The sequence below is a fragment of the Schistocerca americana genome, chromosome 2 (assembly GCF_021461395.2).
Source record: "Schistocerca americana isolate TAMUIC-IGC-003095 chromosome 2, iqSchAmer2.1, whole genome shotgun sequence".
NCBI classification, from domain to species: Eukaryota; Metazoa; Arthropoda; class Insecta; order Orthoptera; family Acrididae; genus Schistocerca; species Schistocerca americana.
The window spans coordinates 39,956,984-39,979,840 of NC_060120.1; the positions used below are offsets into that span (position 1 = coordinate 39,956,984).

At 53.4% G+C, this 22,857-nt stretch overlaps 69 non-coding genes across 69 annotated transcripts; 23 read left to right on the plus strand and 46 right to left on the minus strand.

Moving 5' to 3' along the window:
- Positions 1 to 123: 123 nt before the first annotated feature.
- On the minus strand, positions 124 to 196 carry Trnav-aac. The gene has a single exon. It is a non-coding gene; the product is annotated as a tRNA-Val (tRNA).
- Positions 197 to 353: 157 nt separating this feature from the next.
- On the minus strand, positions 354 to 426 carry Trnav-cac. The gene has a single exon. It is a non-coding gene; the product is annotated as a tRNA-Val (tRNA).
- A 402-nt stretch (positions 427 to 828) lies between these two features.
- Positions 829 to 900, plus strand: Trnap-agg. Its single transcript has one exon. It is a non-coding gene; the product is annotated as a tRNA-Pro (tRNA).
- A 522-nt stretch (positions 901 to 1,422) lies between these two features.
- Trnap-agg lies at positions 1,423 to 1,494 on the plus strand. The gene has a single exon. It is a non-coding gene; the product is annotated as a tRNA-Pro (tRNA).
- Positions 1,495 to 1,688: 194 nt separating this feature from the next.
- Trnav-aac lies at positions 1,689 to 1,761 on the minus strand. Its single transcript has one exon. It is a non-coding gene; the product is annotated as a tRNA-Val (tRNA).
- A 157-nt stretch (positions 1,762 to 1,918) lies between these two features.
- On the minus strand, positions 1,919 to 1,991 carry Trnav-cac. The gene has a single exon. It is a non-coding gene; the product is annotated as a tRNA-Val (tRNA).
- A 402-nt stretch (positions 1,992 to 2,393) lies between these two features.
- On the plus strand, positions 2,394 to 2,465 carry Trnap-agg. Its single transcript has one exon. It is a non-coding gene; the product is annotated as a tRNA-Pro (tRNA).
- Positions 2,466 to 2,659: 194 nt separating this feature from the next.
- Trnav-aac lies at positions 2,660 to 2,732 on the minus strand. The gene has a single exon. It is a non-coding gene; the product is annotated as a tRNA-Val (tRNA).
- Positions 2,733 to 2,889: 157 nt separating this feature from the next.
- Trnav-cac lies at positions 2,890 to 2,962 on the minus strand. The gene has a single exon. It is a non-coding gene; the product is annotated as a tRNA-Val (tRNA).
- A 402-nt stretch (positions 2,963 to 3,364) lies between these two features.
- Trnap-agg lies at positions 3,365 to 3,436 on the plus strand. Its single transcript has one exon. It is a non-coding gene; the product is annotated as a tRNA-Pro (tRNA).
- Positions 3,437 to 3,630: 194 nt separating this feature from the next.
- Trnav-aac lies at positions 3,631 to 3,703 on the minus strand. The gene has a single exon. It is a non-coding gene; the product is annotated as a tRNA-Val (tRNA).
- A 157-nt stretch (positions 3,704 to 3,860) lies between these two features.
- Positions 3,861 to 3,933, minus strand: Trnav-cac. Its single transcript has one exon. It is a non-coding gene; the product is annotated as a tRNA-Val (tRNA).
- Positions 3,934 to 4,335: 402 nt separating this feature from the next.
- Trnap-agg lies at positions 4,336 to 4,407 on the plus strand. The gene has a single exon. It is a non-coding gene; the product is annotated as a tRNA-Pro (tRNA).
- Positions 4,408 to 4,601: 194 nt separating this feature from the next.
- On the minus strand, positions 4,602 to 4,674 carry Trnav-aac. Its single transcript has one exon. It is a non-coding gene; the product is annotated as a tRNA-Val (tRNA).
- Positions 4,675 to 4,831: 157 nt separating this feature from the next.
- On the minus strand, positions 4,832 to 4,904 carry Trnav-cac. The gene has a single exon. It is a non-coding gene; the product is annotated as a tRNA-Val (tRNA).
- Positions 4,905 to 5,306: 402 nt separating this feature from the next.
- Positions 5,307 to 5,378, plus strand: Trnap-agg. Its single transcript has one exon. It is a non-coding gene; the product is annotated as a tRNA-Pro (tRNA).
- A 194-nt stretch (positions 5,379 to 5,572) lies between these two features.
- Trnav-aac lies at positions 5,573 to 5,645 on the minus strand. Its single transcript has one exon. It is a non-coding gene; the product is annotated as a tRNA-Val (tRNA).
- Positions 5,646 to 5,802: 157 nt separating this feature from the next.
- Trnav-cac lies at positions 5,803 to 5,875 on the minus strand. The gene has a single exon. It is a non-coding gene; the product is annotated as a tRNA-Val (tRNA).
- A 402-nt stretch (positions 5,876 to 6,277) lies between these two features.
- Trnap-agg lies at positions 6,278 to 6,349 on the plus strand. The gene has a single exon. It is a non-coding gene; the product is annotated as a tRNA-Pro (tRNA).
- A 194-nt stretch (positions 6,350 to 6,543) lies between these two features.
- On the minus strand, positions 6,544 to 6,616 carry Trnav-aac. Its single transcript has one exon. It is a non-coding gene; the product is annotated as a tRNA-Val (tRNA).
- Positions 6,617 to 6,773: 157 nt separating this feature from the next.
- Positions 6,774 to 6,846, minus strand: Trnav-cac. Its single transcript has one exon. It is a non-coding gene; the product is annotated as a tRNA-Val (tRNA).
- A 402-nt stretch (positions 6,847 to 7,248) lies between these two features.
- On the plus strand, positions 7,249 to 7,320 carry Trnap-agg. The gene has a single exon. It is a non-coding gene; the product is annotated as a tRNA-Pro (tRNA).
- A 194-nt stretch (positions 7,321 to 7,514) lies between these two features.
- On the minus strand, positions 7,515 to 7,587 carry Trnav-aac. Its single transcript has one exon. It is a non-coding gene; the product is annotated as a tRNA-Val (tRNA).
- A 157-nt stretch (positions 7,588 to 7,744) lies between these two features.
- Positions 7,745 to 7,817, minus strand: Trnav-cac. The gene has a single exon. It is a non-coding gene; the product is annotated as a tRNA-Val (tRNA).
- Positions 7,818 to 8,219: 402 nt separating this feature from the next.
- Trnap-agg lies at positions 8,220 to 8,291 on the plus strand. Its single transcript has one exon. It is a non-coding gene; the product is annotated as a tRNA-Pro (tRNA).
- A 194-nt stretch (positions 8,292 to 8,485) lies between these two features.
- On the minus strand, positions 8,486 to 8,558 carry Trnav-aac. Its single transcript has one exon. It is a non-coding gene; the product is annotated as a tRNA-Val (tRNA).
- A 157-nt stretch (positions 8,559 to 8,715) lies between these two features.
- Positions 8,716 to 8,788, minus strand: Trnav-cac. The gene has a single exon. It is a non-coding gene; the product is annotated as a tRNA-Val (tRNA).
- Positions 8,789 to 9,190: 402 nt separating this feature from the next.
- Positions 9,191 to 9,262, plus strand: Trnap-agg. The gene has a single exon. It is a non-coding gene; the product is annotated as a tRNA-Pro (tRNA).
- Positions 9,263 to 9,456: 194 nt separating this feature from the next.
- Positions 9,457 to 9,529, minus strand: Trnav-aac. The gene has a single exon. It is a non-coding gene; the product is annotated as a tRNA-Val (tRNA).
- A 157-nt stretch (positions 9,530 to 9,686) lies between these two features.
- On the minus strand, positions 9,687 to 9,759 carry Trnav-cac. Its single transcript has one exon. It is a non-coding gene; the product is annotated as a tRNA-Val (tRNA).
- A 402-nt stretch (positions 9,760 to 10,161) lies between these two features.
- On the plus strand, positions 10,162 to 10,233 carry Trnap-agg. The gene has a single exon. It is a non-coding gene; the product is annotated as a tRNA-Pro (tRNA).
- Positions 10,234 to 10,427: 194 nt separating this feature from the next.
- On the minus strand, positions 10,428 to 10,500 carry Trnav-aac. Its single transcript has one exon. It is a non-coding gene; the product is annotated as a tRNA-Val (tRNA).
- A 157-nt stretch (positions 10,501 to 10,657) lies between these two features.
- Positions 10,658 to 10,730, minus strand: Trnav-cac. The gene has a single exon. It is a non-coding gene; the product is annotated as a tRNA-Val (tRNA).
- Positions 10,731 to 11,132: 402 nt separating this feature from the next.
- On the plus strand, positions 11,133 to 11,204 carry Trnap-agg. The gene has a single exon. It is a non-coding gene; the product is annotated as a tRNA-Pro (tRNA).
- A 194-nt stretch (positions 11,205 to 11,398) lies between these two features.
- Positions 11,399 to 11,471, minus strand: Trnav-aac. Its single transcript has one exon. It is a non-coding gene; the product is annotated as a tRNA-Val (tRNA).
- A 157-nt stretch (positions 11,472 to 11,628) lies between these two features.
- Trnav-cac lies at positions 11,629 to 11,701 on the minus strand. The gene has a single exon. It is a non-coding gene; the product is annotated as a tRNA-Val (tRNA).
- Positions 11,702 to 12,103: 402 nt separating this feature from the next.
- On the plus strand, positions 12,104 to 12,175 carry Trnap-agg. The gene has a single exon. It is a non-coding gene; the product is annotated as a tRNA-Pro (tRNA).
- Positions 12,176 to 12,369: 194 nt separating this feature from the next.
- Positions 12,370 to 12,442, minus strand: Trnav-aac. Its single transcript has one exon. It is a non-coding gene; the product is annotated as a tRNA-Val (tRNA).
- Positions 12,443 to 12,599: 157 nt separating this feature from the next.
- Positions 12,600 to 12,672, minus strand: Trnav-cac. The gene has a single exon. It is a non-coding gene; the product is annotated as a tRNA-Val (tRNA).
- Positions 12,673 to 13,074: 402 nt separating this feature from the next.
- Trnap-agg lies at positions 13,075 to 13,146 on the plus strand. The gene has a single exon. It is a non-coding gene; the product is annotated as a tRNA-Pro (tRNA).
- A 194-nt stretch (positions 13,147 to 13,340) lies between these two features.
- Positions 13,341 to 13,413, minus strand: Trnav-aac. Its single transcript has one exon. It is a non-coding gene; the product is annotated as a tRNA-Val (tRNA).
- Positions 13,414 to 13,570: 157 nt separating this feature from the next.
- Positions 13,571 to 13,643, minus strand: Trnav-cac. The gene has a single exon. It is a non-coding gene; the product is annotated as a tRNA-Val (tRNA).
- Positions 13,644 to 14,045: 402 nt separating this feature from the next.
- Trnap-agg lies at positions 14,046 to 14,117 on the plus strand. Its single transcript has one exon. It is a non-coding gene; the product is annotated as a tRNA-Pro (tRNA).
- A 194-nt stretch (positions 14,118 to 14,311) lies between these two features.
- Trnav-aac lies at positions 14,312 to 14,384 on the minus strand. The gene has a single exon. It is a non-coding gene; the product is annotated as a tRNA-Val (tRNA).
- Positions 14,385 to 14,541: 157 nt separating this feature from the next.
- Positions 14,542 to 14,614, minus strand: Trnav-cac. The gene has a single exon. It is a non-coding gene; the product is annotated as a tRNA-Val (tRNA).
- Positions 14,615 to 15,016: 402 nt separating this feature from the next.
- On the plus strand, positions 15,017 to 15,088 carry Trnap-agg. Its single transcript has one exon. It is a non-coding gene; the product is annotated as a tRNA-Pro (tRNA).
- Positions 15,089 to 15,282: 194 nt separating this feature from the next.
- Trnav-aac lies at positions 15,283 to 15,355 on the minus strand. The gene has a single exon. It is a non-coding gene; the product is annotated as a tRNA-Val (tRNA).
- Positions 15,356 to 15,512: 157 nt separating this feature from the next.
- Positions 15,513 to 15,585, minus strand: Trnav-cac. The gene has a single exon. It is a non-coding gene; the product is annotated as a tRNA-Val (tRNA).
- Positions 15,586 to 15,987: 402 nt separating this feature from the next.
- Positions 15,988 to 16,059, plus strand: Trnap-agg. Its single transcript has one exon. It is a non-coding gene; the product is annotated as a tRNA-Pro (tRNA).
- Positions 16,060 to 16,253: 194 nt separating this feature from the next.
- On the minus strand, positions 16,254 to 16,326 carry Trnav-aac. The gene has a single exon. It is a non-coding gene; the product is annotated as a tRNA-Val (tRNA).
- A 157-nt stretch (positions 16,327 to 16,483) lies between these two features.
- Trnav-cac lies at positions 16,484 to 16,556 on the minus strand. The gene has a single exon. It is a non-coding gene; the product is annotated as a tRNA-Val (tRNA).
- A 402-nt stretch (positions 16,557 to 16,958) lies between these two features.
- Trnap-agg lies at positions 16,959 to 17,030 on the plus strand. Its single transcript has one exon. It is a non-coding gene; the product is annotated as a tRNA-Pro (tRNA).
- A 194-nt stretch (positions 17,031 to 17,224) lies between these two features.
- Trnav-aac lies at positions 17,225 to 17,297 on the minus strand. The gene has a single exon. It is a non-coding gene; the product is annotated as a tRNA-Val (tRNA).
- A 157-nt stretch (positions 17,298 to 17,454) lies between these two features.
- On the minus strand, positions 17,455 to 17,527 carry Trnav-cac. The gene has a single exon. It is a non-coding gene; the product is annotated as a tRNA-Val (tRNA).
- A 402-nt stretch (positions 17,528 to 17,929) lies between these two features.
- Positions 17,930 to 18,001, plus strand: Trnap-agg. The gene has a single exon. It is a non-coding gene; the product is annotated as a tRNA-Pro (tRNA).
- A 194-nt stretch (positions 18,002 to 18,195) lies between these two features.
- On the minus strand, positions 18,196 to 18,268 carry Trnav-aac. The gene has a single exon. It is a non-coding gene; the product is annotated as a tRNA-Val (tRNA).
- A 157-nt stretch (positions 18,269 to 18,425) lies between these two features.
- Positions 18,426 to 18,498, minus strand: Trnav-cac. Its single transcript has one exon. It is a non-coding gene; the product is annotated as a tRNA-Val (tRNA).
- Positions 18,499 to 18,900: 402 nt separating this feature from the next.
- On the plus strand, positions 18,901 to 18,972 carry Trnap-agg. The gene has a single exon. It is a non-coding gene; the product is annotated as a tRNA-Pro (tRNA).
- Positions 18,973 to 19,166: 194 nt separating this feature from the next.
- On the minus strand, positions 19,167 to 19,239 carry Trnav-aac. Its single transcript has one exon. It is a non-coding gene; the product is annotated as a tRNA-Val (tRNA).
- Positions 19,240 to 19,396: 157 nt separating this feature from the next.
- Trnav-cac lies at positions 19,397 to 19,469 on the minus strand. Its single transcript has one exon. It is a non-coding gene; the product is annotated as a tRNA-Val (tRNA).
- Positions 19,470 to 19,996: 527 nt separating this feature from the next.
- On the plus strand, positions 19,997 to 20,068 carry Trnap-agg. The gene has a single exon. It is a non-coding gene; the product is annotated as a tRNA-Pro (tRNA).
- Positions 20,069 to 20,262: 194 nt separating this feature from the next.
- Positions 20,263 to 20,335, minus strand: Trnav-aac. The gene has a single exon. It is a non-coding gene; the product is annotated as a tRNA-Val (tRNA).
- A 157-nt stretch (positions 20,336 to 20,492) lies between these two features.
- On the minus strand, positions 20,493 to 20,565 carry Trnav-cac. Its single transcript has one exon. It is a non-coding gene; the product is annotated as a tRNA-Val (tRNA).
- A 527-nt stretch (positions 20,566 to 21,092) lies between these two features.
- Positions 21,093 to 21,164, plus strand: Trnap-agg. The gene has a single exon. It is a non-coding gene; the product is annotated as a tRNA-Pro (tRNA).
- A 194-nt stretch (positions 21,165 to 21,358) lies between these two features.
- Trnav-aac lies at positions 21,359 to 21,431 on the minus strand. Its single transcript has one exon. It is a non-coding gene; the product is annotated as a tRNA-Val (tRNA).
- Positions 21,432 to 21,588: 157 nt separating this feature from the next.
- Trnav-cac lies at positions 21,589 to 21,661 on the minus strand. The gene has a single exon. It is a non-coding gene; the product is annotated as a tRNA-Val (tRNA).
- A 402-nt stretch (positions 21,662 to 22,063) lies between these two features.
- Positions 22,064 to 22,135, plus strand: Trnap-agg. Its single transcript has one exon. It is a non-coding gene; the product is annotated as a tRNA-Pro (tRNA).
- A 194-nt stretch (positions 22,136 to 22,329) lies between these two features.
- Positions 22,330 to 22,402, minus strand: Trnav-aac. The gene has a single exon. It is a non-coding gene; the product is annotated as a tRNA-Val (tRNA).
- A 157-nt stretch (positions 22,403 to 22,559) lies between these two features.
- Positions 22,560 to 22,632, minus strand: Trnav-cac. Its single transcript has one exon. It is a non-coding gene; the product is annotated as a tRNA-Val (tRNA).
- Positions 22,633 to 22,857: the final 225 nt, after the last annotated feature.

Here is a 22,857-nt window from a genome sequence, read left to right on the forward strand (position 1 = left end):
GAATTTCTTATTCGATGTGAGCAATTGACACTCGGGTCCGACGCGTGAAGGCGATTACGAAGGTTTCGGGTACAGATGGTAGCAGATGCATGTTAGTACGTCTTGCTTAAAGTGATGAAAAAGTGTTTCCGCCCGGGATCGAAACGGGGACCTTCTGCGTGTTAGGCAGACGTGATAACCGCTACACCACGGAAACTGCTTGTGTGCACCTTACTTCACAGACGACTTATAGTGATGTTGCCATCGTAACTAAAAAATTCAATAAATGTGGTACTTGCAAACGAAGGGACATGCAGCAGATCCACACACGACGTGGCTCATTGGAGGACAATACGACATAGGCAGGAAAATACTGTTCCCGCCCGGGATCGAACCGGGGACCTTCTGCGTGTGAAGCAGACGTGATAACCGCTACACTACGGAAACGACGGACCTGAGGAGTCCATCCTTGTTCACTCGAACTTGCCTCAGACTTTCTCTCGTCCGCGAATGCACACACGACAGTTCCTTTGTCAGCCTGGAACCCATCACAGCCGAGGGCTCAAGAAGTCTTCGGGGTGCTCGAGAGGGTGTCTGCCGTAGCACCCCTAACGAGATAGCGGCGTTTCGCGCAGTCGTTATTGCAAGTCATATCAGCAAAAGCAATCACTTTCTCAGCAGCAGGCAGTGCGAGCCCAGCGGCAGCTCTACATGAAGGTACCAATAGCCCAGGAAGGCCGCCGACCGCAGGAATTCGCGCCGCCCCCATCCCGCCAGCGTACACGAGACTTCCAGGGCACCCTGGACGACATCGAGGGACTGGAATAATTGGCATTCGCCGTGTCACAGGGCTCGTTGGTCTAGGGGTATGATTCCTGCTTAGGGTGCAGGAGGTCCCGGGTTCAAATCCCGGACGAGCCCTAGCGTTTTGTGCAAAGTGATCGCACGTCAGTGGCTGAGTCAGCGCAAAAAGCTCGCCGTCAATATCAAATGAATTTCTTATTCGATGTGAGCAATTGACACTCGGGTCCGACGCGTGAAGGCGATTACGAAGGTTTCGGGTACAGATGGTAGCAGATGCATGTTAGTACGTCTTGCTTAAAGTGATGAAAAAGTGTTTCCGCCCGGGATCGAACCGGGGACCTTATCACGTCTGCTTCACACGCAGAAGGTCCCCGGTTCGATCCCGGGCGGGAACAGTATTTTCCTGCCTATGTCGTATTGTCCTCCAATGAGCCACGTCGTGTGTGGATCTGCTGCATGTCCCTTCGTTTGCAAGTACCACATTTATTGAATTTTTTAGTTACGATGGCAACATCACTATAAGTCGTCTGTGAAGTAAGGTGCACACAAGCAGTTTCCGTGGTGTAGCGGTTATCACGTCTGCCTAACACCCTGGACGACATCGAGGGACTGGAATAATTGGCATTCGCCGTGTCACAGGGCTCGTTGGTCTAGGGGTATGATTCCTGCTTAGGGTGCAGGAGGTCCCGGGTTCAAATCCCGGACGAGCCCTAGCGTTTTGTGCAAAGTGATCGCACGTCAGTGGCTGAGTCAGCGCAAAAAGCTCGCCGTCAATATCAAATGAATTTCTTATTCGATGTGAGCAATTGACACTCGGGTCCGACGCGTGAAGGCGATTACGAAGGTTTCGGGTACAGATGGTAGCAGATGCATGTTAGTACGTCTTGCTTAAAGTGATGAAAAAGTGTTTCCGCCCGGGATCGAAACGGGGACCTTCTGCGTGTTAGGCAGACGTGATAACCGCTACACCACGGAAACTGCTTGTGTGCACCTTACTTCACAGACGACTTATAGTGATGTTGCCATCGTAACTAAAAAATTCAATAAATGTGGTACTTGCAAACGAAGGGACATGCAGCAGATCCACACACGACGTGGCTCATTGGAGGACAATACGACATAGGCAGGAAAATACTGTTCCCGCCCGGGATCGAACCGGGGACCTTCTGCGTGTGAAGCAGACGTGATAACCGCTACACTACGGAAACTACGGACCTGAGGAGTCCATCCTTGTTCACTCGAACTTGCCTCAGACTTTCTCTCGTCCGCGAATGCACACACGACAGTTCCTTTGTCAGCCTGGAACCCATCACAGCCGAGGGCTCAAGAAGTCTTCGGGGTGCTCGAGAGGGTGTCTGCCGTAGCACCCCTAACGAGATAGCGGCGTTTCGCGCAGTCGTTATTGCAAGTCATATCAGCAAAAGCAATCACTTTCTCAGCAGCAGGCAGTGCGAGCCCAGCGGCAGCTCTACATGAAGGTACCAATAGCCCAGGAAGGCCGCCGACCGCAGGAATTCGCGCCGCCCCCATCCCGCCAGCGTACACGAGACTTCCAGGGCACCCTGGACGACATCGAGGGACTGGAATAATTGGCATTCGCCGTGTCACAGGGCTCGTTGGTCTAGGGGTATGATTCCTGCTTAGGGTGCAGGAGGTCCCGGGTTCAAATCCCGGACGAGCCCTAGCGTTTTGTGCAAAGTGATCGCACGTCAGTGGCTGAGTCAGCGCAAAAAGCTCGCCGTCAATATCAAATGAATTTCTTATTCGATGTGAGCAATTGACACTCGGGTCCGACGCGTGAAGGCGATTACGAAGGTTTCGGGTACAGATGGTAGCAGATGCATGTTAGTACGTCTTGCTTAAAGTGATGAAAAAGTGTTTCCGCCCGTGATCGAAACGGGGACCTTCTGCGTGTTAGGCAGACGTGATAACCGCTACACCACGGAAACTGCTTGTGTGCACCTTACTTCACAGACGACTTATAGTGATGTTGCCATCGTAACTAAAAAATTCAATAAATGTGGTACTTGCAAACGAAGGGACATGCAGCAGATCCACACACGACGTGGCTCATTGGAGGACAATACGACATAGGCAGGAAAATACTGTTCCCGCCCGGGATCGAACCGGGGACCTTCTGCGTGTGAAGCAGACGTGATAACCGCTACACTACGGAAACGACGGACCTGAGGAGTCCATCCTTGTTCACTCGAACTTGCCTCAGACTTTCTCTCGTCCGCGAATGCACACACGACAGTTCCTTTGTCAGCCTGGAACCCATCACAGACGAGGGCTCAAGAAGTCTTCGGGGTGCTCGAGAGGGTGTCTGCCGTAGCACCCCTAACGAGATAGCGGCGTTTCGCGCAGTCGTTATTGCAAGTCATATCAGCAAAAGCAATCACTTTCTCAGCAGCAGGCAGTGCGAGCCCAGCGGCAGCTCTACATGAAGGTACCAATAGCCCAGGAAGGCCGCCGACCGCAGGAATTCGCGCCGCCCCCATCCCGCCAGCGTACACGAGACTTCCAGGGCACCCTGGACGACATCGAGGGACTGGAATAATTGGCATTCGCCGTGTCACAGGGCTCGTTGGTCTAGGGGTATGATTCCTGCTTAGGGTGCAGGAGGTCCCGGGTTCAAATCCCGGACGAGCCCTAGCGTTTTGTGCAAAGTGATCGCACGTCAGTGGCTGAGTCAGCGCAAAAAGCTCGCCGTCAATATCAAATGAATTTCTTATTCGATGTGAGCAATTGACACTCGGGTCCGACGCGTGAAGGCGATTACGAAGGTTTCGGGTACAGATGGTAGCAGATGCATGTTAGTACGTCTTGCTTAAAGTGATGAAAAAGTGTTTCCGCCCGGGATCGAAACGGGGACCTTCTGCGTGTTAGGCAGACGTGATAACCGCTACACCACGGAAACTGCTTGTGTGCACCTTACTTCACAGACGACTTATAGTGATGTTGCCATCGTAACTAAAAAATTCAATAAATGTGGTACTTGCAAACGAAGGGACATGCAGCAGATCCACACACGACGTGGCTCATTGGAGGACAATACGACATAGGCAGGAAAATACTGTTCCCGCCCGGGATCGAACCGGGGACCTTCTGCGTGTGAAGCAGACGTGATAACCGCTACACTACGGAAACGACGGACCTGAGGAGTCCATCCTTGTTCACTCGAACTTGCCTCAGACTTTCTCTCGTCCGCGAATGCACACACGACAGTTCCTTTGTCAGCCTGGAACCCATCACAGCCGAGGGCTCAAGAAGTCTTCGGGGTGCTCGAGAGGGTGTCTGCCGTAGCACCCCTAACGAGATAGCGGCGTTTCGCGCAGTCGTTATTGCAAGTCATATCAGCAAAAGCAATCACTTTCTCAGCAGCAGGCAGTGCGAGCCCAGCGGCAGCTCTACATGAAGGTACCAATAGCCCAGGAAGGCCGCCGACCGCAGGAATTCGCGCCGCCCCCATCCCGCCAGCGTACACGAGACTTCCAGGGCACCCTGGACGACATCGAGGGACTGGAATAATTGGCATTCGCCGTGTCACAGGGCTCGTTGGTCTAGGGGTATGATTCCTGCTTAGGGTGCAGGAGGTCCCGGGTTCAAATCCCGGACGAGCCCTAGCGTTTTGTGCAAAGTGATCGCACGTCAGTGGCTGAGTCAGCGCAAAAAGCTCGCCGTCAATATCAAATGAATTTCTTATTCGATGTGAGCAATTGACACTCGGGTCCGACGCGTGAAGGCGATTACGAAGGTTTCGGGTACAGATGGTAGCAGATGCATGTTAGTACGTCTTGCTTAAAGTGATGAAAAAGTGTTTCCGCCCGGGATCGAAACGGGGACCTTCTGCGTGTTAGGCAGACGTGATAACCGCTACACCACGGAAACTGCTTGTGTGCACCTTACTTCACAGACGACTTATAGTGATGTTGCCATCGTAACTAAAAAATTCAATAAATGTGGTACTTGCAAACGAAGGGACATGCAGCAGATCCACACACGACGTGGCTCATTGGAGGACAATACGACATAGGCAGGAAAATACTGTTCCCGCCCGGGATCGAACCGGGGACCTTCTGCGTGTGAAGCAGACGTGATAACCGCTACACTACGGAAACGACGGACCTGAGGAGTCCATCCTTGTTCACTCGAACTTGCCTCAGACTTTCTCTCGTCCGCGAATGCACACACGACAGTTCCTTTGTCAGCCTGGAACCCATCACAGCCGATGGCTCAAGAAGTCTTCGGGGTGCTCGAGAGGGTGTCTGCCGTAGCACCCCTAACGAGATAGCGGCGTTTCGCGCAGTAGTTATTGCAAGTCATATCAGCAAAAGCAATCACTTTCTCAGCAGCAGGCAGTGCGAGCCCAGCGGCAGCTCTACATGAAGGTACCAATAGCCCAGGAAGGCCGCCGACCGCAGGAATTCGCGCCGCCCCCATCCCGCCAGCGTACACGAGACTTCCAGGACACCCTGGACGACATCGAGGGACTGGAATAATTGGCATTCGCCGTGTCACAGGGCTCGTTGGTCTAGGGGTATGATTCCTGCTTAGGGTGCAGGAGGTCCCGGGTTCAAATCCCGGACGAGCCCTAGCGTTTTGTGCAAAGTGATCGCACGTCAGTGGCTGAGTCAGCGCAAAAAGCTCGCCGTCAATATCAAATGAATTTCTTATTCGATGTGAGCAATTGACACTCGGGTCCGACGCGTGAAGGCGATTACGAAGGTTTCGGGTACAGATGGTAGCAGATGCATGTTAGTACGTCTTGCTTAAAGTGATGAAAAAGTGTTTCCGCCCGGGATCGAAACGGGGACCTTCTGCGTGTTAGGCAGACGTGATAACCGCTACACCACGGAAACTGCTTGTGTGCACCTTACTTCACAGACGACTTATAGTGATGTTGCCATCGTAACTAAAAAATTCAATAAATGTGGTACTTGCAAACGAAGGGACATGCAGCAGATCCACACACGACGTGGCTCATTGGAGGACAATACGACATAGGCATTAAAATACTGTTCCCGCACGGGATCGAACCGGGGACCTTCTGCGTGTGAAGCAGACGTGATAACCGCTACACTACGGAAACGACGGACCTGAGGAGTCCATCCTTGTTCACTCGAACTTGCCTCAGACTTTCTCTCGTCCGCGAATGCACACACGACAGTTCCTTTGTCAGCCTGGAACCCATCACAGCCGAGGGCTCAAGAAGTCTTCGGGGTGCTCGAGAGGGTGTCTGCCGTAGCACCCCTAACGAGATAGCGGCGTTTCGCGCAGTCGTTATTGCAAGTCATATCAGCAAAAGCAATCACTTTCTCAGCAGCAGGCAGTGCGAGCCCAGCGGCAGCTCTACATGAAGGTACCAATAGCCCAGGAAGGCCGCCGACCGCAGGAATTCGCGCCGCCCCCATCCCGCCAGCGTACACGAGACTTCCAGGGCACCCTGGACGACATCGAGGGACTGGAATAATTGGCATTCGCCGTGTCACAGGGCTCGTTGGTCTAGGGGTATGATTCCTGCTTAGGGTGCAGGAGGTCCCGGGTTCAAATCCCGGACGAGCCCTAGCGTTTTGTGCAAAGTGATCGCACGTCAGTGGCTGAGTCAGCGCAAAAAGCTCGCCGTCAATATCAAATGAATTTCTTATTCGATGTGAGCAATTGACACTCGGGTCCGACGCGTGAAGGCGATTACGAAGGTTTCGGGTACAGATGGTAGCAGATGCATGTTAGTACGTCTTGCTTAAAGTGATGAAAAAGTGTTTCCGCCCGGGATCGAAACGGGGACCTTCTGCGTGTTAGGCAGACGTGATAACCGCTACACCACGGAAACTGCTTGTGTGCACCTTACTTCACAGACGACTTATAGTGATGTTGCCATCGTAACTAAAAAATTCAATAAATGTGGTACTTGCAAACGAAGGGACATGCAGCAGATCCACACACGACGTGGCTCATTGGAGGACAATACGACATAGGCAGGAAAATACTGTTCCCGCCCGGGATCGAACCGGGGACCTTCTGCGTGTGAAGCAGACGTGATAACCGCTACACTACGGAAACGACGGACCTGAGGAGTCCATCCTTGTTCACTCGAACTTGCCTCAGACTTTCTCTCGTCCGCGAATGCACACACGACAGTTCCTTTGTCAGCCTGGAACCCATCACAGCCGAGGGCTCAAGAAGTCTTCGGGGTGCTCGAGAGGGTGTCTGCCGTAGCACCCCTAACGAGATAGCGGCGTTTCGCGCAGTCGTTATTGCAAGTCATATCAGCAAAAGCAATCACTTTCTCAGCAGCAGGCAGTGCGAGCCCAGCGGCAGCTCTACATGAAGGTACCAATAGCCCAGGAAGGCCGCCGACCGCAGGAATTCGCGCCGCCCCCATCCCGCCAGCGTACACGAGACTTCCAGGGCACCCTGGACGACATCGAGGGACTGGAATAATTGGCATTCGCCGTGTCACAGGGCTCGTTGGTCTAGGGGTATGATTCCTGCTTAGGGTGCAGGAGGTCCCGGGTTCAAATCCCGGACGAGCCCTAGCGTTTTGTGCAAAGTGATCGCACGTCAGTGGCTGAGTCAGCGCAAAAAGCTCGCCGTCAATATCAAATGAATTTCTTATTCGATGTGAGCAATTGACACTCGGGTCCGACGCGTGAAGGCGATTACGAAGGTTTCGGGTACAGATGGTAGCAGATGCATGTTAGTACGTCTTGCTTAAAGTGATGAAAAAGTGTTTCCGCCCGGGATCGAAACGGGGACCTTCTGCGTGTTAGGCAGACGTGATAACCGCTACACCACGGAAACTGCTTGTGTGCACCTTACTTCACAGACGACTTATAGTGATGTTGCCATCGTAACTAAAAAATTCAATAAATGTGGTACTTGCAAACGAAGGGACATGCAGCAGATCCACACACGACGTGGCTCATTGGAGGACAATACGACATAGGCAGGAAAATACTGTTCCCGCCCGGGATCGAACCGGGGACCTTCTGCGTGTGAAGCAGACGTGATAACCGCTACACTACGGAAACGACGGACCTGAGGAGTCCATCCTTGTTCACTCGAACTTGCCTCAGACTTTCTCTCGTCCGCGAATGCACACACGACAGTTCCTTTGTCAGCCTGGAACCCATCACAGCCGAGGGCTCAAGAAGTCTTCGGGGTGCTCGAGAGGGTGTCTGCCGTAGCACCCCTAACGAGATAGCGGCGTTTCGCGCAGTCGTTATTGCAAGTCATATCAGCAAAAGCAATCACTTTCTCAGCAGCAGGCAGTGCGAGCCCAGCGGCAGCTCTACATGAAGGTACCAATAGCCCAGGAAGGCCGCCGACCGCAGGAATTCGCGCCGCCCCCATCCCGCCAGCGTACACGAGACTTCCAGGGCACCCTGGACGACATCGAGGGACTGGAATAATTGGCATTCGCCGTGTCACAGGGCTCGTTGGTCTAGGGGTATGATTCCTGCTTAGGGTGCAGGAGGTCCCGGGTTCAAATCCCGGACGAGCCCTAGCGTTTTGTGCAAAGTGATCGCACGTCAGTGGCTGAGTCAGCGCAAAAAGCTCGCCGTCAATATCAAATGAATTTCTTATTCGATGTGAGCAATTGACACTCGGGTCCGACGCGTGAAGGCGATTACGAAGGTTTCGGGTACAGATGGTAGCAGATGCATGTTAGTACGTCTTGCTTAAAGTGATGAAAAAGTGTTTCCGCCCGGGATCGAAACGGGGACCTTCTGCGTGTTAGGCAGACGTGATAACCGCTACACCACGGAAACTGCTTGTGTGCACCTTACTTCACAGACGACTTATAGTGATGTTGCCATCGTAACTAAAAAATTCAATAAATGTGGTACTTGCAAACGAAGGGACATGCAGCAGATCCACACACGACGTGGCTCATTGGAGGACAATACGACATAGGCAGGAAAATACTGTTCCCGCCCGGGATCGAACCGGGGACCTTCTGCGTGTGAAGCAGACGTGATAACCGCTACACTACGGAAACGACGGACCTGAGGAGTCCATCCTTGTTCACTCGAACTTGCCTCAGACTTTCTCTCGTCCGCGAATGCACACACGACAGTTCCTTTGTCAGCCTGGAACCCATCACAGCCGAGGGCTCAAGAAGTCTTCGGGGTGCTCGAGAGGGTGTCTGCCGTAGCACCCCTAACGAGATAGCGGCGTTTCGCGCAGTCGTTATTGCAAGTCATATCAGCAAAAGCAATCACTTTCTCAGCAGCAGGCAGTGCGAGCCCAGCGGCAGCTCTACATGAAGGTACCAATAGCCCAGGAAGGCCGCCGACCGCAGGAATTCGCGCCGCCCCCATCCCGCCAGCGTACACGAGACTTCCAGGGCACCCTGGACGACATCGAGGGACTGGAATAATTGGCATTCGCCGTGTCACAGGGCTCGTTGGTCTAGGGGTATGATTCCTGCTTAGGGTGCAGGAGGTCCCGGGTTCAAATCCCGGACGAGCCCTAGCGTTTTGTGCAAAGTGATCGCACGTCAGTGGCTGAGTCAGCGCAAAAAGCTCGCCGTCAATATCAAATGAATTTCTTATTCGATGTGAGCAATTGACACTCGGGTCCGACGCGTGAAGGCGATTACGAAGGTTTCGGGTACAGATGGTAGCAGATGCATGTTAGTACGTCTTGCTTAAAGTGATGAAAAAGTGTTTCCGCCCGGGATCGAAACGGGGACCTTCTGCGTGTTAGGCAGACGTGATAACCGCTACACCACGGAAACTGCTTGTGTGCACCTTACTTCACAGACGACTTATAGTGATGTTGCCATCGTAACTAAAAAATTCAATAAATGTGGTACTTGCAAACGAAGGGACATGCAGCAGATCCACACACGACGTGGCTCATTGGAGGACAATACGACATAGGCAGGAAAATACTGTTCCCGCCCGGGATCGAACCGGGGACCTTCTGCGTGTGAAGCAGACGTGATAACCGCTACACTACGGAAACGACGGACCTGAGGAGTCCATCCTTGTTCACTCGAACTTGCCTCAGACTTTCTCTCGTCCGCGAATGCACACACGACAGTTCCTTTGTCAGCCTGGAACCCATCACAGCCGAGGGCTCAAGAAGTCTTCGGGGTGCTCGAGAGGGTGTCTGCCGTAGCACCCCTAACGAGATAGCGGCGTTTCGCGCAGTCGTTATTGCAAGTCATATCAGCAAAAGCAATCACTTTCTCAGCAGCAGGCAGTGCGAGCCCAGCGGCAGCTCTACATGAAGGTACCAATAGCCCAGGAAGGCCGCCGACCGCAGGAATTCGCGCCGCCCCCATCCCGCCAGCGTACACGAGACTTCCAGGGCACCCTGGACGACATCGAGGGACTGGAATATTTGGCATTCGCCGTGTCACAGGGCTCGTTGGTCTAGGGGTATGATTCCTGCTTAGGGTGCAGGAGGTCCCGGGTTCAAATCCCGGACGAGCCCTAGCGTTTTGTGCAAAGTGATCGCACGTCAGTGGCTGAGTCAGCGCAAAAAGCTCGCCGTCAATATCAAATGAATTTCTTATTCGATGTGAGCAATTGACACTCGGGTCCGACGCGTGAAGGCGATTACGAAGGTTTCGGGTACAGATGGTAGCAGATGCATGTTAGTACGTCTTGCTTAAAGTGATGAAAAAGTGTTTCCGCCCGGGATCGAAACGGGGACCTTCTGCGTGTTAGGCAGACGTGATAACCGCTACACCACGGAAACTGCTTGTGTGCACCTTACTTCACAGACGACTTATAGTGATGTTGCCATCGTAACTAAAAAATTCAATAAATGTGGTACTTGCAAACGAAGGGACATGCAGCAGATCCACACACGACGTGGCTCATTGGAGGACAATACGACATAGGCAGGAAAATACTGTTCCCGCCCGGGATCGAACCGGGGACCTTCTGCGTGTGAAGCAGACGTGATAACCGCTACACTACGGAAACGACGGACCTGAGGAGTCCATCCTTGTTCACTCGAACTTGCCTCAGACTTTCTCTCGTCCGCGAATGCACACACGACAGTTCCTTTGTCAGCCTGGAACCCATCACAGCCGAGGGCTCAAGAAGTCTTCGGGGTGCTCGAGAGGGTGTCTGCCGTAGCACCCCTAACGAGATAGCGGCGTTTCGCGCAGTCGTTATTGCAAGTCATATCAGCAAAAGCAATCACTTTCTCAGCAGCAGGCAGTGCGAGCCCAGCGGCAGCTCTACATGAAGGTACCAATAGCCCAGGAAGGCCGCCGACCGCAGGAATTCGCGCCGCCCCCATCCCGCCAGCGTACACGAGACTTCCAGGGCACCCTGGACGACATCGAGGGACTGGAATAATTGGCATTCGCCGTGTCACAGGGCTCGTTGGTCTAGGGGTATGATTCCTGCTTAGGGTGCAGGAGGTCCCGGGTTCAAATCCCGGACGAGCCCTAGCGTTTTGTGCAAAGTGATCGCACGTCAGTGGCTGAGTCAGCGCAAAAAGCTCGCCGTCAATATCAAATGAATTTCTTATTCGATGTGAGCAATTGACACTCGGGTCCGACGCGTGAAGGCGATTACGAAGGTTTCGGGTACAGATGGTAGCAGATGCATGTTAGTACGTCTTGCTTAAAGTGATGAAAAAGTGTTTCCGCCCGGGATCGAACCGGGGACCTTCTGGGTGTTAGGCAGACGTGATAACCGCTACACCACGGAAACTGCTTGTGTGCACCTTACTTCACAGACGACTTATAGTGATGTTGCCATCGTAACTAAAAAATTCAATAAATGTGGTACTTGCAAACGAAGGGACATGCAGCAGATCCACACACGACGTGGCTCATTGGAGGACAATACGACATAGGCAGGAAAATACCGTTCCCGCCCGGGATCGAACCGGGGACCTTCTGCGTGTGAAGCAGACGTGATAACCGCTACACTACGGAAACGACGGACCTGAGGAGTCCAATCTTGTTCACTCGAACTTGCCTCAGACTTTCTCTCGTCCGCGAATGCACACACGACAGTTCCTTTGTCAGCCTGGAACCCATCACAGCCGAGGGCTCAAGAAGTCTTCGGGGTGCTCGAGAGGGTGTCTGCCGTAGCACCCCTAACGAGATAGCGGCGTTTCGCGCAGTCGTTATTGCAAGTCATATCAGCAAAAGCAATCACTTTCTCAGCAGCAGGCAGTGCGAGCCCAGCGGCAGCTCTACATGAAGGTACCAATAGCCCAGGAAGGCCGCCGACCGCAGGAATTCGCGCCGCCCCCATCCCGCCAGCGTACACGAGACTTCCAGGGCACCCTGGACGACATCGAGGGACTGGAATAATTGGCATTCGCCGTGTCACAGGGCTCGTTGGTCTAGGGGTATGATTCCTGCTTAGGGTGCGGGAGGTCCCGGGTTCAAATCCCGGACGAGCCCTAGCGTTTTGTGCAAAGTGATCGCACGTCAGTGGCTGAGTCAGCGCAAAAAGCTCGCCGTCAATATCAAATGAATTTCTTATTCGATGTGAGCAATTGACACTCGGGTCCGACGCGTGAAGGCGATTACGAAGGTTTCGGGTACAGATGGTAGCAGATGCATGTTAGTACGTCTTGCTTAAAGTGATGAAAAAGTGTTTCCGCCCGGGATCGAACCGGGGACCTTCTGCGTGTTAGGCAGACGTGATAACCGCTACACCACGGAAACTGCTTGTGTGCACCTTACTTCACAGACGACTTATAGTGATGTTGCCATCGTAACTAAAAAATTCAATAAATGTGGTACTTGCAAACGAAGGGACATGCAGCAGATCCACACACGACGTGGCTCATTGGAGGACAATACGACATAGGCAGGAAAATACCGTTCCCGCCCGGGATCGAACCGGGGACCTTCTGCGTGTGAAGCAGACGTGATAACCGCTACACTACGGAAACGACGGACCTGAGGAGTCCAATCTTGTTCACTCGAACTTGCCTCAGACTTTCTCTCGTCCGCGAATGCACACACGACAGTTCCTTTGTCAGCCTGGAACCCATCACAGCCGAGGGCTCAAGAAGTCTTCGGGGTGCTCGAGAGGGTGTCTGCCGTAGCACCCCTAACGAGATAGCGGCGTTTCGCGCAGTCGTTATTGCAAGTCATATCAGCAAAAGCAATCACTTTCTCAGCAGCAGGCAGTGCGAGCCCAGCGGCAGCTCTACATGAAGGTACCAATAGCCCAGGAAGGCCGCCGACCGCAGGAATTCGCGCCGCCCCCATCCCGCCAGCGTACACGAGACTTCCAGGGCACCCTGGACGACATCGAGGGACTGGAATAATTGGCATTCGCCGTGTCACAGGGCTCGTTGGTCTAGGGGTATGATTCCTGCTTAGGGTGCAGGAGGTCCCGGGTTCAAATCCCGGACGAGCCCTAGCGTTTTGTGCAAAGTGATCGCACGTCAGTGGCTGAGTCAGCGCAAAAAGCTCGCCGTCAATATCAAATGAATTTCTTATTCGATGTGAGCAATTGACACTCGGGTCCGACGCGTGAAGGCGATTACGAAGGTTTCGGGTACAGATGGTAGCAGATGCATGTTAGTACGTCTTGCTTAAAGTGATGAAAAAGTGTTTCCGCCCGGGATCGAACCGGGGACCTTCTGCGTGTTAGGCAGACGTGATAACCGCTACACCACGGAAACTGCTTGTGTGCACCTTTCTTCACAGACGACTTATAGTGATGTTGCCATCGTAACTAAAAAATTCAATAAATGTGGTACTTGCAACCGAAGGGACATGCAGCAGAACCACACACGACGTGGCTCATTGGAGGACAATACGACATAGGCAGGAAAATACTGTTCCCGCCCGGGATCGAACCGGGGACCTTCTGCGTGTGAAGCAGACGTGATAACCGCTACACTACGGAAACGACGGACCTGAGGAGTCCATCCTTGTTCACTCGAACTTGCCTCAGACTTTCTCTCGTCCGCGAATGCACACACGACAGTTCCTTTGTCAGCCTGGAACCCATCACAGCCGAGGGCGCAAGAAGTCTTCGGGGTGCTCGAGAGGGTGTCTGCCGTAGCACCCCTAACGAGATAGCGGCGTTTCGCGCAGTCGTTATTGCAAGTCATATCAGCAAAAGCAATCACTTTCTCAGCAGCAGGCAGTGCGAGCCCAGCGGCAGCTCTACATGAAGGTACCAATAGCCCAGGAAGGCCGCCGACCGCAGGAATTCGCGCCGCCCCCATCCCGCCAGCGTACACGAGACTTCCAGGGCACCCTGGACGACATCGAGGGACTGGAATAATTGGCATTCGCCGTGTCACAGGGCTCGTTGGTCTAGGGGTATGATTCCTGCTTAGGGTGCAGGAGGTCCCGGGTTCAAATCCCGGACGAGCCCTAGCGTTTTGTGCAAAGTGATCGCACGTCAGTGGCTGAGTCAGCGCAAAAAGCTCGCCGTCAATATCAAATGAATTTCTTATTCGATGTGAGCAATTGACACTCGGGTCCGACGCGTGAAGGCGATTACGAAGGTTTCGGGTACAGATGGTAGCAGATGCATGTTAGTACGTCTTGCTTAAAGTGATGAAAAAGTGTTTCCGCCCGGGATCGAACCGGGGACCTTCTGCGTGTTAGGCAGACGTGATAACCGCTACACCACGGAAACTGCTTGTGTGCACCTTTCTTCACAGACGACTTATAGTGATGTTGCCATCGTAACTAAAAAATTCAATAAATGTGGTACTTGCAACCGAAGGGACATGCAGCAGAACCACACACGACGTGGCTCATTGGAGGACAATACGACATAGGCAGGAAAATACTGTTCCCGCCCGGGATCGAACCGGGGACCTTCTGCGTGTGAAGCAGACGTGATAACCGCTACACTACGGAAACGACGGACCTGAGGAGTCCATCCTTGTTCACTCGAACTTGCCTCAGACTTTCTCTCGTCCGCGAATGCACACACGACAGTTCCTTTGTCAGCCTGGAACCCATCACAGCCGAGGGCGCAAGAAGTCTTCGGGGTGCTCGAGAGGGTGTCTGCCGTAGCACCCCTAACGAGATAGCGGCGTTTCGCGCAGTCGTTATTGCAAGTCATATCAGCAAAAGCAATCACTTTCTCAGCAGCAGGCAGTGCGAGCCCAGCGGCAGCTCTACATGAAGGTACCAATAGCCCAGGAAGGCCGCCGACCGCAGGAATTCGCGCCGCCCCCATCCCGCCAGCGTACACGAGACTTCCAGGGCACCCTGGACGACATCGAGGGACTGGAATAATTGGCATTCGCCGTGTCACAGGGCTCGTTGGTCTAGGGGTATGATTCCTGCTTAGGGTGCAGGAGGTCCCGGGTTCAAATCCCGGACGAGCCCTAGCGTTTTGTGCAAAGTGATCGCACGTCAGTGGCTGAGTCAGCGCAAAAAGCTCGCCGTCAATATCAAATGAATTTCTTATTCGATGTGAGCAATTGACACTCGGGTCCGACGCGTGAAGGCGATTACGAAGGTTTCGGGTACAGATGGTAGCAGATGCATGTTAGTACGTCTTGCTTAAAGTGATGAAAAAGTGTTTCCGCCCGGGATCGAACCGGGGACCTTCTGCGTGTTAGGCAGACGTGATAACCGCTACACCACGGAAACTGCTTGTGTGCACCTTTCTTCACAGACGACTTATAGTGATGTTGCCATCGTAACTAAAAAATTCAATAAATGTGGTACTTGCAACCGAAGGGACATGCAGCAGAACCACACACGACGTGGCTCATTGGAGGACAATACGACATAGGCAGGAAAATACTGTTCCCGCCCGGGATCGAACCGGGGACCTTCTGCGTGTGAAGCAGACGTGATAACCGCTACACTACGGAAACGACGGACCTGAGGAGTCCATCCTTGTTCACTCGAACTTGCCTCAGACTTTCTCTCGTCCGCGAATGCACACACGACAGTTCCTTTGTCAGCCTGGAACCCATCACAGCCGAGGGCGCAAGAAGTCTTCGGGGTGCTCGAGAGGGTGTCTGCCGTAGCACCCCTAACGAGATAGCGGCGTTTCGCGCAGTCGTTATTGCAAGTCATATCAGCAAAAGCAATCACTTTCTCAGCAGCAGGCAGTGCGAGCCCAGCGGCAGCTCTACATGAAGGTACCAATAGCCCAGGAAGGCCGCCGACCGCAGGAATTCGCGCCGCCCCCATCCCGCCAGCGTACACGAGACTTCCAGGGCACCCTGGACGACATCGAGGGACTGGAATAATTGGCATTCGCCGTGTCACAGGGCTCGTTGGTCTAGGGGTATGATTCCTGCTTAGGGTGCAGGAGGTCCCGGGTTCAAATCCCGGACGAGCCCTAGCGTTTTGTGCAAAGTGATCGCACGTCAGTGGCTGAGTCAGCGCAAAAAGCTCGCCGTCAATATCAAATGAATTTCTTATTCGATGTGAGCAATTGACACTCGGGTCCGACGCGTGAAGGCGATTACGAAGGTTTCGGGTACAGATGGTAGCAGATGCATGTTAGTACGTCTTGCTTAAAGTGATGAAAAAGTGTTTCCGCCCGGGATCGAACCGGGGACCTTCTGCGTGTTAGGCAGACGTGATAACCGCTACACCACGGAAACTGCTTGTGTGCACCTTTCTTCACAGACGACTTATAGTGATGTTGCCATCGTAACTAAAAAATTCAATAAATGTGGTACTTGCAACCGAAGGGACATGCAGCAGAACCACACACGACGTGGCTCATTGGAGGACAATACGACATAGGCAGGAAAATACTGTTCCCGCCCGGGATCGAACCGGGGACCTTCTGCGTGTGAAGCAGACGTGATAACCGCTACACTACGGAAACGACGGACCTGAGGAGTCCATCCTTGTTCACTCGAACTTGCCTCAGACTTTCTCTCGTCCGCGAATGCACACACGACAGTTCCTTTGTCAGCCTGGAACCCATCACAGCCGAGGGCGCAAGAAGTCTTCGGGGTGCTCGAGAGGGTGTCTGCCGTAGCACCCCTAACGAGATAGCGGCGTTTCGCGCAGTCGTTATTGCAAGTCATATCAGCAAAAGCAATCACTTTCTCAGCAGCAGGCAGTGCGAGCCCAGCGGCAGCTCTACATGAAGGTACCAATAGCCCAGGAAGGCCGCCGACCGCAGGAATTCGCGCCGCCCCCATCCCGCCAGCGTACACGAGACTTCCAGGGCACCCTGGACGACATCGAGGGACTGGAATAATTGGCATTCGCCGTGTCACAGGGCTCGTTGGTCTAGGGGTATGATTCCTGCTTAGGGTGCAGGAGGTCCCGGGTTCAAATCCCGGACGAGCCTTAGCGTTTTGTGCAAAGTGATCGCACGTCAGTGGCTGAGTCAGCGCAAAAAGCTCGCCGTCAATATCAAATGAATTTCTTATTCGATGTGAGCAATTGACACTCGGGTCCGACGCGTGAAGGCGATTACGAAGGTTTCGGGTACAGATGGTAGCAGATGCATGTTAGTACGTCTTGCTTAAAGTGATGAAAAAGTGTTTCCGCCCGGGATCGAACCGGGGACCTTCTGCGTGTTAGGCAGACGTGATAACCGCTACACCACGGAAACTGCTTGTGTGCACCTTTCTTCACAGACGACTTATAGTGATGTTGCCATCGTAACTAAAAAATTCAATAAATGTGGTACTTGCAACCGAAGGGACATGCAGCAGAACCACACACGACGTGGCTCATTGGAGGACAATACGACATAGGCAGGAAAATACTGTTCCCGCCCGGGATCGAACCGGGGACCTTCTGCGTGTGAAGCAGACGTGATAACCGCTACACTACGGAAACGACGGACCTGAGGAGTCCATCCTTGTTCACTCGAACTTGCCTCAGACTTTCTCTCGTCCGCGAATGCACATACGACAGTTCCTTTGTCAGCCTGGAACCCATCACAGCCGAGGGCGCAAGAAGTCTTCGGGGTGCTCGAGAGGGTGTCTGCCGTAGCACCCCTAACGAGATAGCGGCGTTTCGCGCAGTCGTTATTGCAAGTCATATCAGCAAAAGCAATCACTTTCTCAGCAGCAGGCAGTGCGAGCCCAGCGGCAGCTCTACATGAAGGTACCAATAGCCCAGGAAGGCCGCCGACCGCAGGAATTCGCGCCGCCCCCATCCCGCCAGCGTACACGAGACTTCCAGGGCACCCTGGACGACATCGAGGGACTGGAATAATTGGCATTCGCCGTGTCACAGGGCTCGTTGGTCTAGGGGTATGATTCCTGCTTAGGGTGCAGGAGGTCCCGGGTTCAAATCCCGGACGAGCCCTAGCGTTTTGTGCAAAGTGATCGCACGTCAGTGGCTGAGTCAGCGCAAAAAGCTCGCCGTCAATATCAAATGAATTTCTTATTCGATGTGAGCAATTGACACTCGGGTCCGACGCGTGAAGGCGATTACGAAGGTTTCGGGTACAGATGGTAGCAGATGCATGTTAGTACGTCTTGCTTAAAGTGATGAAAAAGTGTTTCCGCCCGGGATCGAACCGGGGACCTTCTGCGTGTTAGGCAGACGTGATAACCGCTACACCACGGAAACTGCTTGTGTGCACCTTTCTTCACAGACGACTTATAGTGATGTTGCCATCGTAACTAAAAAATTCAATAAATGTGGTACTTGCAACCGAAGGGACATGCAGCAGAACCACACACGACGTGGCTCATTGGAGGACAATACGACATAGGCAGGAAAATACTGTTCCCGCCCGGGATCGAACCGGGGACCTTCTGCGTGTGAAGCAGACGTGATAACCGCTACACTACGGAAACGACGGACCTGAGGAGTCCATCCTTGTTCACTCGAACTTGCCTCAGACTTTCTCTCGTCCGCGAATGCACACACGACAGTTCCTTTGTCAGCCTGGAACCCATCACAGCCGAGGGCGCAAGAAGTCTTCGGGGTGCTCGAGAGGGTGTCTGCCGTAGCACCCCTAACGAGATAGCGGCGTTTCGCGCAGTCGTTATTGCAAGTCATATCAGCAAAAGCAATCACTTTCTCAGCAGCAGGCAGTGCGAGCCCAGCGGCAGCTCTACATGAAGGTACCAATAGCCCAGGAAGGCCGCCGACCGCAGGAATTCGCGCCGCCCCCATCCCGCCAGCGTACACGAGACTTCCAGGGCACCCTGGACGACATCGAGGGACTGGAATAATTGGCATTCGCCGTGTCACAGGGCTCGTTGGTCTAGGGGTATGATTCCTGCTTAGGGTGCAGGAGGTCCCGGGTTCAAATCCCGGACGAGCCCTAGCGTTTTGTGCAAAGTGATCGCACGTCAGTGGCTGAGTCAGCGCAAAAAGCTCGCCGTCAATATCAAATGAATTTCTTATTCGATGTGAGCAATTGACACTCGGGTCCGACGCGTGAAGGCGATTACGAAGGTTTCGGGTACAGATGGTAGCAGATGCATGTTAGTACGTCTTGCTTAAAGTGATGAAAAAGTGTTTCCGCCCGGGATCGAACCGGGGACCTTCTGCGTGTTAGGCAGACGTGATAACCGCTACACCACGGAAACTGCTTGTGTGCACCTTTCTTCACAGACGACTTATAGTGATGTTGCCATCGTAACTAAAAAATTCAATAAATGTGGTACTTGCAACCGAAGGGACATGCAGCAGAACCACACACGACGTGGCTCATTGGAGGACAATACGACATAGGCAGGAAAATACTGTTCCCGCCCGGGATCGAACCGGGGACCTTCTGCGTGTGAAGCAGACGTGATAACCGCTACACTACGGAAACGACGGACCTGAGGAGTCCATCCTTGTTCACTCGAACTTGCCTCAGACTTTCTCTCGTCCGCGAATGCACACACGACAGTTCCTTTGTCAGCCTGGAACCCATCACAGCCGAGGGCGCAAGAAGTCTTCGGGGTGCTCGAGAGGGTGTCTGCCGTAGCACCCCTAACGAGATAGCGGCGTTTCGCGCAGTCGTTATTGCAAGTCATATCAGCAAAAGCAATCACTTTCTCAGCAGCAGGCAGTGCGAGCCCAGCGGGGTGCTCGAGAGGGTGTCTGCCGTAGCACCCCTAACGAGATAGCGGCGTTTCGCGCAGTCGTTATTGCAAGTCATATCAGCAAAAGCAATCACTTTCTCAGCAGCAGGCAGTGCGAGCCCAGCGGCAGCTCTACATGAAGGTACCAATAGCCCAGGAAGGCCGCCGACCGCAGGAATTCGCGCCGCCCCCATCCCGCCAGCGTACACGAGACTTCCAGGGCACCCTGGACGACATCGAGGGACTGGAATAATTGGCATTCGCCGTGTCACAGGGCTCGTTGGTCTAGGGGTATGATTCCTGCTTAGGGTGCAGGAGGTCCCGGGTTCAAATCCCGGACGAGCCCTAGCGTTTTGTGCAAAGTGATCGCACGTCAGTGGCTGAGTCAGCGCAAAAAGCTCGCCGTCAATATCAAATGAATTTCTTATTCGATGTGAGCAATTGACACTCGGGTCCGACGCGTGAAGGCGATTACGAAGGTTTCGGGTACAGATGGTAGCAGATGCATGTTAGTACGTCTTGCTTAAAGTGATGAAAAAGTGTTTCCGCCCGGGATCGAACCGGGGACCTTCTGCGTGTTAGGCAGACGTGATAACCGCTACACCACGGAAACTGCTTGTGTGCACCTTTCTTCACAGACGACTTATAGTGATGTTGCCATCGTAACTAAAAAATTCAATAAATGTGGTACTTGCAACCGAAGGGACATGCAGCAGAACCACACACGACGTGGCTCATTGGAGGACAATACGACATAGGCAGGAAAATACTGTTCCCGCCCGGGATCGAACCGGGGACCTTCTGCGTGTGAAGCAGACGTGATAACCGCTACACTACGGAAACGACGGACCTGAGGAGTCCATCCTTGTTCACTCGAACTTGCCTCAGACTTTCTCTCGTCCGCGAATGCACACACGACAGTTCCTTTGTCAGCCTGGAACCCATCACAGCCGAGGGCGCAAGAAGTCTTCGGGGTGCTCGAGAGGGTGTCTGCCGTAGCACCCCTAACGAGATAGCGGCGTTTCGCGCAGTCGTTATTGCAAGTCATATCAGCAAAAGCAATCACTTTCTCAGCAGCAGGCAGTGCGAGCCCAGCGGGGTGCTCGAGAGGGTGTCTGCCGTAGCACCCCTAACGAGATAGCGGCGTTTCGCGCAGTCGTTATTGCAAGTCATATCAGCAAAAGCAATCACTTTCTCAGCAGCAGGCAGTGCGAGCCCAGCGGCAGCTCTACATGAAGGTACCAATAGCCCAGGAAGGCCGCCGACCGCAGGAATTCGCGCCGCCCCCATCCCGCCAGCGTACACGAGACTTCCAGGGCACCCTGGACGACATCGAGGGACTGGAATAATTGGCATTCGCCGTGTCACAGGGCTCGTTGGTCTAGGGGTATGATTCCTGCTTAGGGTGCAGGAGGTCCCGGGTTCAAATCCCGGACGAGCCCTAGCGTTTTGTGCAAAGTGATCGCACGTCAGTGGCTGAGTCAGCGCAAAAAGCTCGCCGTCAATATCAAATGAATTTCTTATTCGATGTGAGCAATTGACACTCGGGTCCGACGCGTGAAGGCGATTACGAAGGTTTCGGGTACAGATGGTAGCAGATGCATGTTAGTACGTCTTGCTTAAAGTGATGAAAAAGTGTTTCCGCCCGGGATCGAACCGGGGACCTTCTGCGTGTTAGGCAGACGTGATAACCGCTACACCACGGAAACTGCTTGTGTGCACCTTTCTTCACAGACGACTTATAGTGATGTTGCCATCGTAACTAAAAAATTCAATAAATGTGGTACTTGCAACCGAAGGGACATGCAGCAGAACCACACACGACGTGGCTCATTGGAGGACAATACGACATAGGCAGGAAAATACTGTTCCCGCCCGGGATCGAACCGGGGACCTTCTGCGTGTGAAGCAGACGTGATAACCGCTACACTACGGAAACGACGGACCTGAGGAGTCCATCCTTGTTCACTCGAACTTGCCTCAGACTTTCTCTCGTCCGCGAATGCACACACGACAGTTCCTTTGTCAGCCTGGAACCCATCACAGCCGAGGGCGCAAGAAGTCTTCGGGGTGCTCGAGAGGGTGTCTGCCGTAGCACCCCTAACGAGATAGCGGCGTTTCGCGCAGTCGTTATTGCAAGTCATATCAGCAAAAGCAATCACTTTCTCAGCAGCAGGCAGTGCGAGCCCAGCGGCAGCTCTACATGAAGGTACCAATAGCCCAGGAAGGCCGCCGACCGCAGGAATTCGCGCCGCCCCCATCCCGCCAGCGTACACGAGACTTCCAGGGCACCCTGGACGACATCGAGGGACTGGAATAATTGGCATTCGCCGTGTCACAGGGCTCGTTGGTCTAGGGGTATGATTCCTGCTTAGGGTGCAGGAGGTCCCGGGTTCAAATCCCGGACGAGCCCTAGCGTTTTGTGCAAAGTGATCGCACGTCAGTGGCTGAGTCAGCGCAAAAAGCTCGCCGTCAATATCAAATGAATTTCTTATTCGATGTGAGCAATTGACACTCGGGTCCGACGCGTGAAGGCGATTACGAAGGTTTCGGGTACAGATGGTAGCAGATGCATGTTAGTACGTCTTGCTTAAAGTGATGAAAAAGTGTTTCCGCCCGGGATCGAACCGGGGACCTTCTGCGTGTTAGGCAGACGTGATAACCGCTACACCACGGAAACTGCTTGTGTGCACCTTTCTTCACAGACGACTTATAGTGATGTTGCCATCGTAACTAAAAAATTCAATAAATGTGGTACTTGCAACCGAAGGGACATGCAGCAGAACCACACACGACGTGGCTCATTGGAGGACAATACGACATAGGCAGGAAAATACTGTTCCCGCCCGGGATCGAACCGGGGACCTTCTGCGTGTGAAGCAGACGTGATAACCGCTACACTACGGAAACGACGGACCTGAGGAGTCCATCCTTGTTCACTCGAACTTGCCTCAGACTTTCTCTCGTCCGCGAATGCACACACGACAGTTCCTTTGTCAGCCTGGAACCCATCACAGCCGAGGGCGCAAGAAGTCTTCGGGGTGCTCGAGAGGGTGTCTGCCGTAGCACCCCTAACGAGATAGCGGCGTTTCGCGCAGTCGTTATTGCAAGTCATATCAGCAAAAGCAATCACTT